General features: G+C 46.6%; 1 long non-coding RNA gene across 1 annotated transcript; it reads left to right on the forward strand.

Annotated features, from left to right (window-relative positions):
* The first annotated feature begins 915 nt into the window (after nt 1-915).
* On the forward strand, nt 916-3,554 carry LOC144991224 (uncharacterized). The gene is made up of 2 exons (XR_013655206.1): nt 916-1,965; nt 2,202-3,554. It is a non-coding gene; the product is annotated as an uncharacterized LOC144991224 (long non-coding RNA).
* Nucleotides 3,555-6,201: the final 2,647 nt, after the last annotated feature.

The following is a 6,201-nucleotide window of genomic DNA, read 5'->3' on the forward strand; positions in this document are numbered from 1 at the left end:
GTTTAATTTAAACAAACTAACATTAAGTTAAATAATCTCTGAATACTAACTAGTCTGACAATAAGCCTGTCCAAAGAGGAATGTTTTCAGTCTAACTTTGAATGTAGAAACTGAGTCGGCCTCTCTTACATGAGCTGGGAGTTTATTCCATAAAACAGGGGCTTGGTGGCTAAACGCTCTACCTCCAACCGTACTTTTACTAATTCTAGGAACCACAAGCAGTCCTGCATTTAGTGAGTGAAGTGTTCTGATTGGTTGGTAAGGGACTATGAGGTCCTTAATATAGGACGGGGCCATTCCATGTAAGGCCTTCTAGGTTAACAGGAGGATCTTGAACTTGATTCTAGAATCAACTGGGAGCCAATGGAGCGAAACTAACACAGGAGTGATGTGATCTCTTCTGCTGGTTCCAGCTAACAATCTAGCAGCTGCGTTCTGAACAAGCTGGAGACTTCTTAAGGAACTCTTAGGACACGCTGCTAACAAGGAGTTACAGTAATCCAGCCTCGACGTAACAAATGCATGGATGAGTTTTTCAGCATCACTCTTAGAAAGTATATTTCTGATCTTAGCAATATTCCGCAGGTGAAAAAAGGCAGTTCTACATGCCTGAGATATGTGAGCCTTAAATGATAAATCCTGGTCAAGTAAAACCCCAAATGTGACCTAAAACATCCGAGCAACATTTCCATCTGTACACAGACTTCAATGGTTTCATTGTTGGTGGATGACTTTAGCCGATTCTGCTCAGAAATCCTCCGGGTATAAAATAGTACATAAGAACTAAAAATTTTCAGTTGGTGTGTGTCATCTATGCTGCGCGGTGCTTGGTGACTGTCTGACGGATCTATTTGTGAACTTTCTCTGTGGATTTAAAAAACTCAGGAGGAAAATTTGTCACATTTTCTGTTTCAGCTCGATTATTTCCTCCAGCAGGGGGCAGCGTCTCTCCATCGCTGCACTGAAGACTGGCTGCAGGATTTCATAAGAAAAGTGATGAAACTGAATGAAACACACACACATTTTCACACACAAACGCACACATACAAAGTCAAAGACACACACCTGCGCACAGGCAGACACATGCAATAGAAACATACATGCACACAAACACAATTTAAAAAACACAGACACCCACGCATGCAATAGTCACACACATGCACACAGATACACACAGAAAGACACACATGCACGCACACACATAAACTCAAAACCCCACAAAGTCAAAGACACACAACAGCGCACAGGCAAACACATGCACACATGCACACACATGCACACACAAACACATATGCACACAAACACAATTTAAAAAACACATATAGACACACATGCGTGCAGTAGACACACACAGACACACATGCACGCACACACATGTTCAGACACACACGTGCACTCAAACACGCATTAACACACGTGCACAGGACTCTGGCCTCTGCTAACAGCGGCTCATCGCTTTCCTGGTGACTCAGAGGCCACGCCCACTCAGCTGTGCTCATCTTCTTTTCTTGAGCTGTGAGGTCAGAAGGTCGGAAAGAGGAAGGAGAGCTGAGAACGTGAAAAGAAGAAACCACTCCCAGACTCTCCTGATCTTTGACCTCAAGGTGGAGACATGTGATCCATCCCCCAACACCCCAACCTGAACTTGGTTTTGGCTCCGCAGCCCTGTTATGAGCCCCTGTTGCCATGGCGACTGTCTCCCAACTTCTGCAGAGCAGCTGCTTCTTGTTTCGTTTCATGTGAGCTCGTGCTCTCCACCCAGCCGGTGAGCGAACTCTCTGTGTGCAGAGTTTGGATCTTTTCTTAGGACCTCCTTCCTTCTTTATGAACGATCTGCTGGAAAGAGGGAGGGAGGGAGTGACCTTTGACCCTCCAGCAGCCGAGCTTTGGTGTTCCCTCGAAAGGAGATCCAGAAAACAGGAAGCAACAAACAAGACAAAGAACAAGGAAAGTTTCATCTTACAGGTGATAAGATCCACCCTTCCACTTTCGGCTTCTCCCATCAGGGGTCGCCACAGCGAACGAGTCGCATGGTAGATTTTGGCAATGTTTTACGCCGGATGCCCTTCCTGACGCAACCTTCTCAAACCGGGCTTGGAACCGGCAGAGGTAGAGAAGGGAACAGGGAGCAGCCCGGAGTCGAACCCTGGTTTCACGGACGGAAGGCGCCGCAAACCAGCACGAGCTAAACCGGCTCCCAGGTGATAAGATCCACCCATCTTCACAAAAACAAGAACTGGAACACCTCATGACCCGCCAAAGTTTTTCTCACTAAGGGAGGAGACTCCACCCCTTTCTAACATCTCCAGAAGGTTTTCCCAATTTAAAGTGAATGAGACACTTTAAAGTAACTGTAAAGGTTTCATAGCAGGTTGAGGAATCCAACCCCCCCACTGCTGCTCATCTGGTGTTCCTCAGGGTTCTGTTCAGAACCTTCTTTTGTTGCTGGTCTGTAGCCCCGTTTGTGCTGCATCATTCAGGTTCTCTCATCAATTCTATGCTGATGACACTCTGTTCTTCCTGTCTTTTCCATCAGACAGAGTCGTCGTCAGTCCTGCAGAATCACATGTTCTGTAAGTTAGGGGTCATTATTGAAAAATACTTCAACTGTACAGAGAGCATCTCCTCCACTTCCCAGCATGCAACTCTGTCCTCTACAACACCAGTAAGATCAGACCCGATCTTTTAGCTTTCTCCTTCAGGAGAATAATCACTGGACTGGATTCTGAAGAACAAAAATTGAACCCCGAAGAGGGTCGGACACAGGAAGTACCGTTTGCCCCGCCCTCCTCTCAACAATGTTCCTGAAACTGCAGCTGGGCGGGTCAAACTAAAGTTTGACCGTTTCGTTTGTTGGATTCACCTAGTTGTCAACCTGTCAATCAGAAAACCACACCCCCAAGAAGACAGGAAACTGGTGGACCTTCCAGAGTTTTCTGGAATAATCAAAAATCCACAAACACCACAAAGCTTCAGAAATCAGAACCTGCCTCCAGAGGTTTCTGGAGGAACTGCAACAACTGGAGCTTTCCGGTTTCCATGAAGTTCAGGAACAGAAGGCGGGGGCTCCGCTCAGACACTCGTCACCTCTCCCCTTCATTCCTGAGATCATCCACCCGCCTGCAGAATCAAGCCCTGCACATGGTCCTGTCTGCCTCTCCGTCAGCCAACAGGGTCACATGTCCTGACCTCTGCACTCACTTCCTGTGGTTCACTCAGTCATTCATACTGTCTTCATCGTACAGTCTTCATCATGATAAAGTGGCTCCTCCTCTGCTGGATCCAACACTTTGCTGGTTCTGCTCCTCAAGTCCTCCTGGTTCTGGGTGATGTCTAGAAGATCCTTTTCTCTGAGGACCATTTCCTGAAGCTCTTCTGTCTGCTGGTTCATATCCACCTGAGACGAGAACCTGCATGTTCTCCTCATGTTCCTCGCCTGTAAATCAAACACAAGCTTCTGCTAAAACTAAGCAAATTCATGAAAAAAAACTTTTTTGCTGATGGGACCCGCCAAAATAAAAGCTCCAGCTCTGTAGAACGCTGATGTTCATGGTTGGAGTGTTGCATTCATGGACTGTTTGGTTTATGACCCCATCTCCTGATGTTTGCCCAGCGGCTGGGGTTCGGTGACAGCTTCACTGTTGTTCTTGGCATCAGACGCTGAACTCTGGAGGGTCTTCGTCCTTTGGACCAGACACTTCACAAAGAGACAACTGGACCAGACCGGACTCTGGAGAACCACCACAATGACAAGAAAGAGGGCCTCATGAGTTCCTGAGAAGACGATAACAGTCGCAGCTCAGTGATGTCATGACGTCATTTCTGTTGGAAACAAACGGCGTTCTGGTTCTTCAGGAGTTTTTATCTTTACAGTGTTTTTAAAAATGAAAACAAAAATCATTTAATTAAACCGTTTAAGAATAAGGAGTGATAGTCAACTTTATTTTTGAAACTCATCGCTGTGCACTTTATATATTTTCAGACAAACATGAAGATTTTCACACTTTTCTCTCTTTAAACTCAAAGTTCAAACCTTCACAGAAAAATACGCCCAGTTCTATAGAATCAAAACGAAGATCTGATCTCGATCAAAGATTTATGTTGGTACGGCATGGAGGAGATTGATTGACAAAAGTGAACAGCCAATCAGGAGGCAGAACTCTAAAAAAAATTAAATGCATGCGTTTGTGATAAATGTGTTTATGTTACACATAAATACGTACAGGAAGCATGTTTGAACCACGCAGATCATCTGCAGCATCATGATGTGGTATCCCGTTACCATGGAAACCACAGCAGAGCGGGCAGCGCGATGGTGTGCGGCTGCGGGTTTCACCTGGTCCGGTCCAGCCGGTCACGGAACCGTTGCAGAAACAGTCTCGGATCTTCTAGATGGAGCTCCAGGTCCTCCTGAGGGGTCGCATGAAGAGAACCACGGCCGGCATGAGTGACAGCAGCCTGCAGGTTTGTCCTCTGCTTTGCATTTGGCTTGGTTAACCCCCCCCCCCCCCCCTCCCCCAGCATCCTTCCTGCTGAGGCAGCAGCCCGAGCCAGATCACCCCACGAACACGACCCACCGGCTCGCCAGCTGTTTCACAACCGCCGCATCCACAGGGAAGACCAAAACACACAGGGATCAGATAAACAGGCCGGGCTGGACTTGTGCAAGCTCCGTGGGGCTGTGTGGGGAGGACACGATGAGTGATGGACAGACACCCCCTCCTCTGAATACAGAGGCCCCCAGGGCTGCAGGGGGACAGCATAGCCTGAAACTGCAGTGAACTCTGAAGGCGTCATCTTCACTGAGGAGCTCCATCATTTGTTTTTGTTTACTCAGCTGTTTTTAATCCAGACTAAAGTAACCCTTGTGCTACCCTATGACCCCCCCCCCCTCACATTGAGGTGTTCTCCCTACCATGACAAAGGTGGATAAAGGTGGAAAGATTTCATGTAATCCATGGACACCAGTGAAGATCACTAATCATTGAAGAAAAAAGGTTCAGAGCACTGTCTAGTGGGTCTAGATGACCCAGGTTAAAGTGCCTAGGACAGCACAAGGGTTAATCAACTCACCTGTTCACTGTCCTATTTCAGTCCAGGTGTGTAAGTTGTTCATTCTCTTCCTTTACTGCAATCGCTGCGTTCGTCGCCCCACCCTCCTCGCCGGCTCCCACCTGTGAGCTCCGTTAGGGGTAGTTATTACCCAAAGGTTTATGGAGATCTTGTTTTATGTAATTGAACGGAGCTTTATGCCAAACTAAAAGAATGTGAAAAGATGCATGAGTTGTCTGACTGAAATGCTTTTAGTGCGACACAACAGATCAGGGGTCACCAACCTTTTTGAGACTGAGGGTATTTCATGGGCACTAAGTGGCATGAAGGGCGGCACAGGACCTGTTTGCAAACACAATTTGAGGACATCCTTTTGTGTGCACTATTTTTGTTTGCTCATTTTACACAAAAACATGCATGAATTTTCTAGACTCGTATTACAGGAGGGGTCAAACTCAGTTGCATAGGGGGCCTAAATCCAAAAACACACTTTAGGTTTTGGGCCGAACAAGAAAAACATTTATTGAACACTAAAGGCCCGTACACACCGGGACGAATATTCGCCAGGCGTTATTCGCCAGCGTTTTTTGTGTTCACACCCAGGCGATTTTCGCTGACGATGAGCCGAGCGAACATGCAATTTCATTCCCTGACATTAGATGGCGCTTAATGTAAAACAGAAATACTCCTGTACACAAGGTGGCGCTGCTCAACTTTACGATTCTTAAAGTCGCTTTTCCCTCAGAAGAAGAGAGCAAGTATTTACGCGCTTGTCAGAATCAAACAAAGAAAACATGAATATTTCCAGCACCAGTAGCTCCAACTGGTACTTGGTTCGGGGATATTTTAGAATGTCCGTCATTATTTCTTTGCATCAGTGTAGACGCTACTTGGCGTCTATCTTCTTCGCTGGTATGTGTGCTCAGCAAGGCAGTTTTGTGTTTGAGCGCCCCCAAGTTGTGTTTTACTGTAACTTCAGAAGCTCCAGACACGTGTGCAAAAGCGCCGTTCTCATTGGTCGAATAGATTTGGACGCGTCAAAAAAAAAAACGAACCCGAGTCGTTTTTTTTTTTTGACGCTTTAACGCGTGGCGTTTTTTCGCGTCGGTGTGCACACTCTCATTGGTGCCCTTTGTTTAGTCACGAGGC

Source organism: Oryzias latipes, chromosome 3 (genome assembly GCF_053564925.1).
Source record: "Oryzias latipes strain Hd-rR chromosome 3, Olatipes_Hd-rR_3.1".
Taxonomy (NCBI): domain Eukaryota; kingdom Metazoa; phylum Chordata; class Actinopteri; order Beloniformes; family Adrianichthyidae; genus Oryzias; species Oryzias latipes.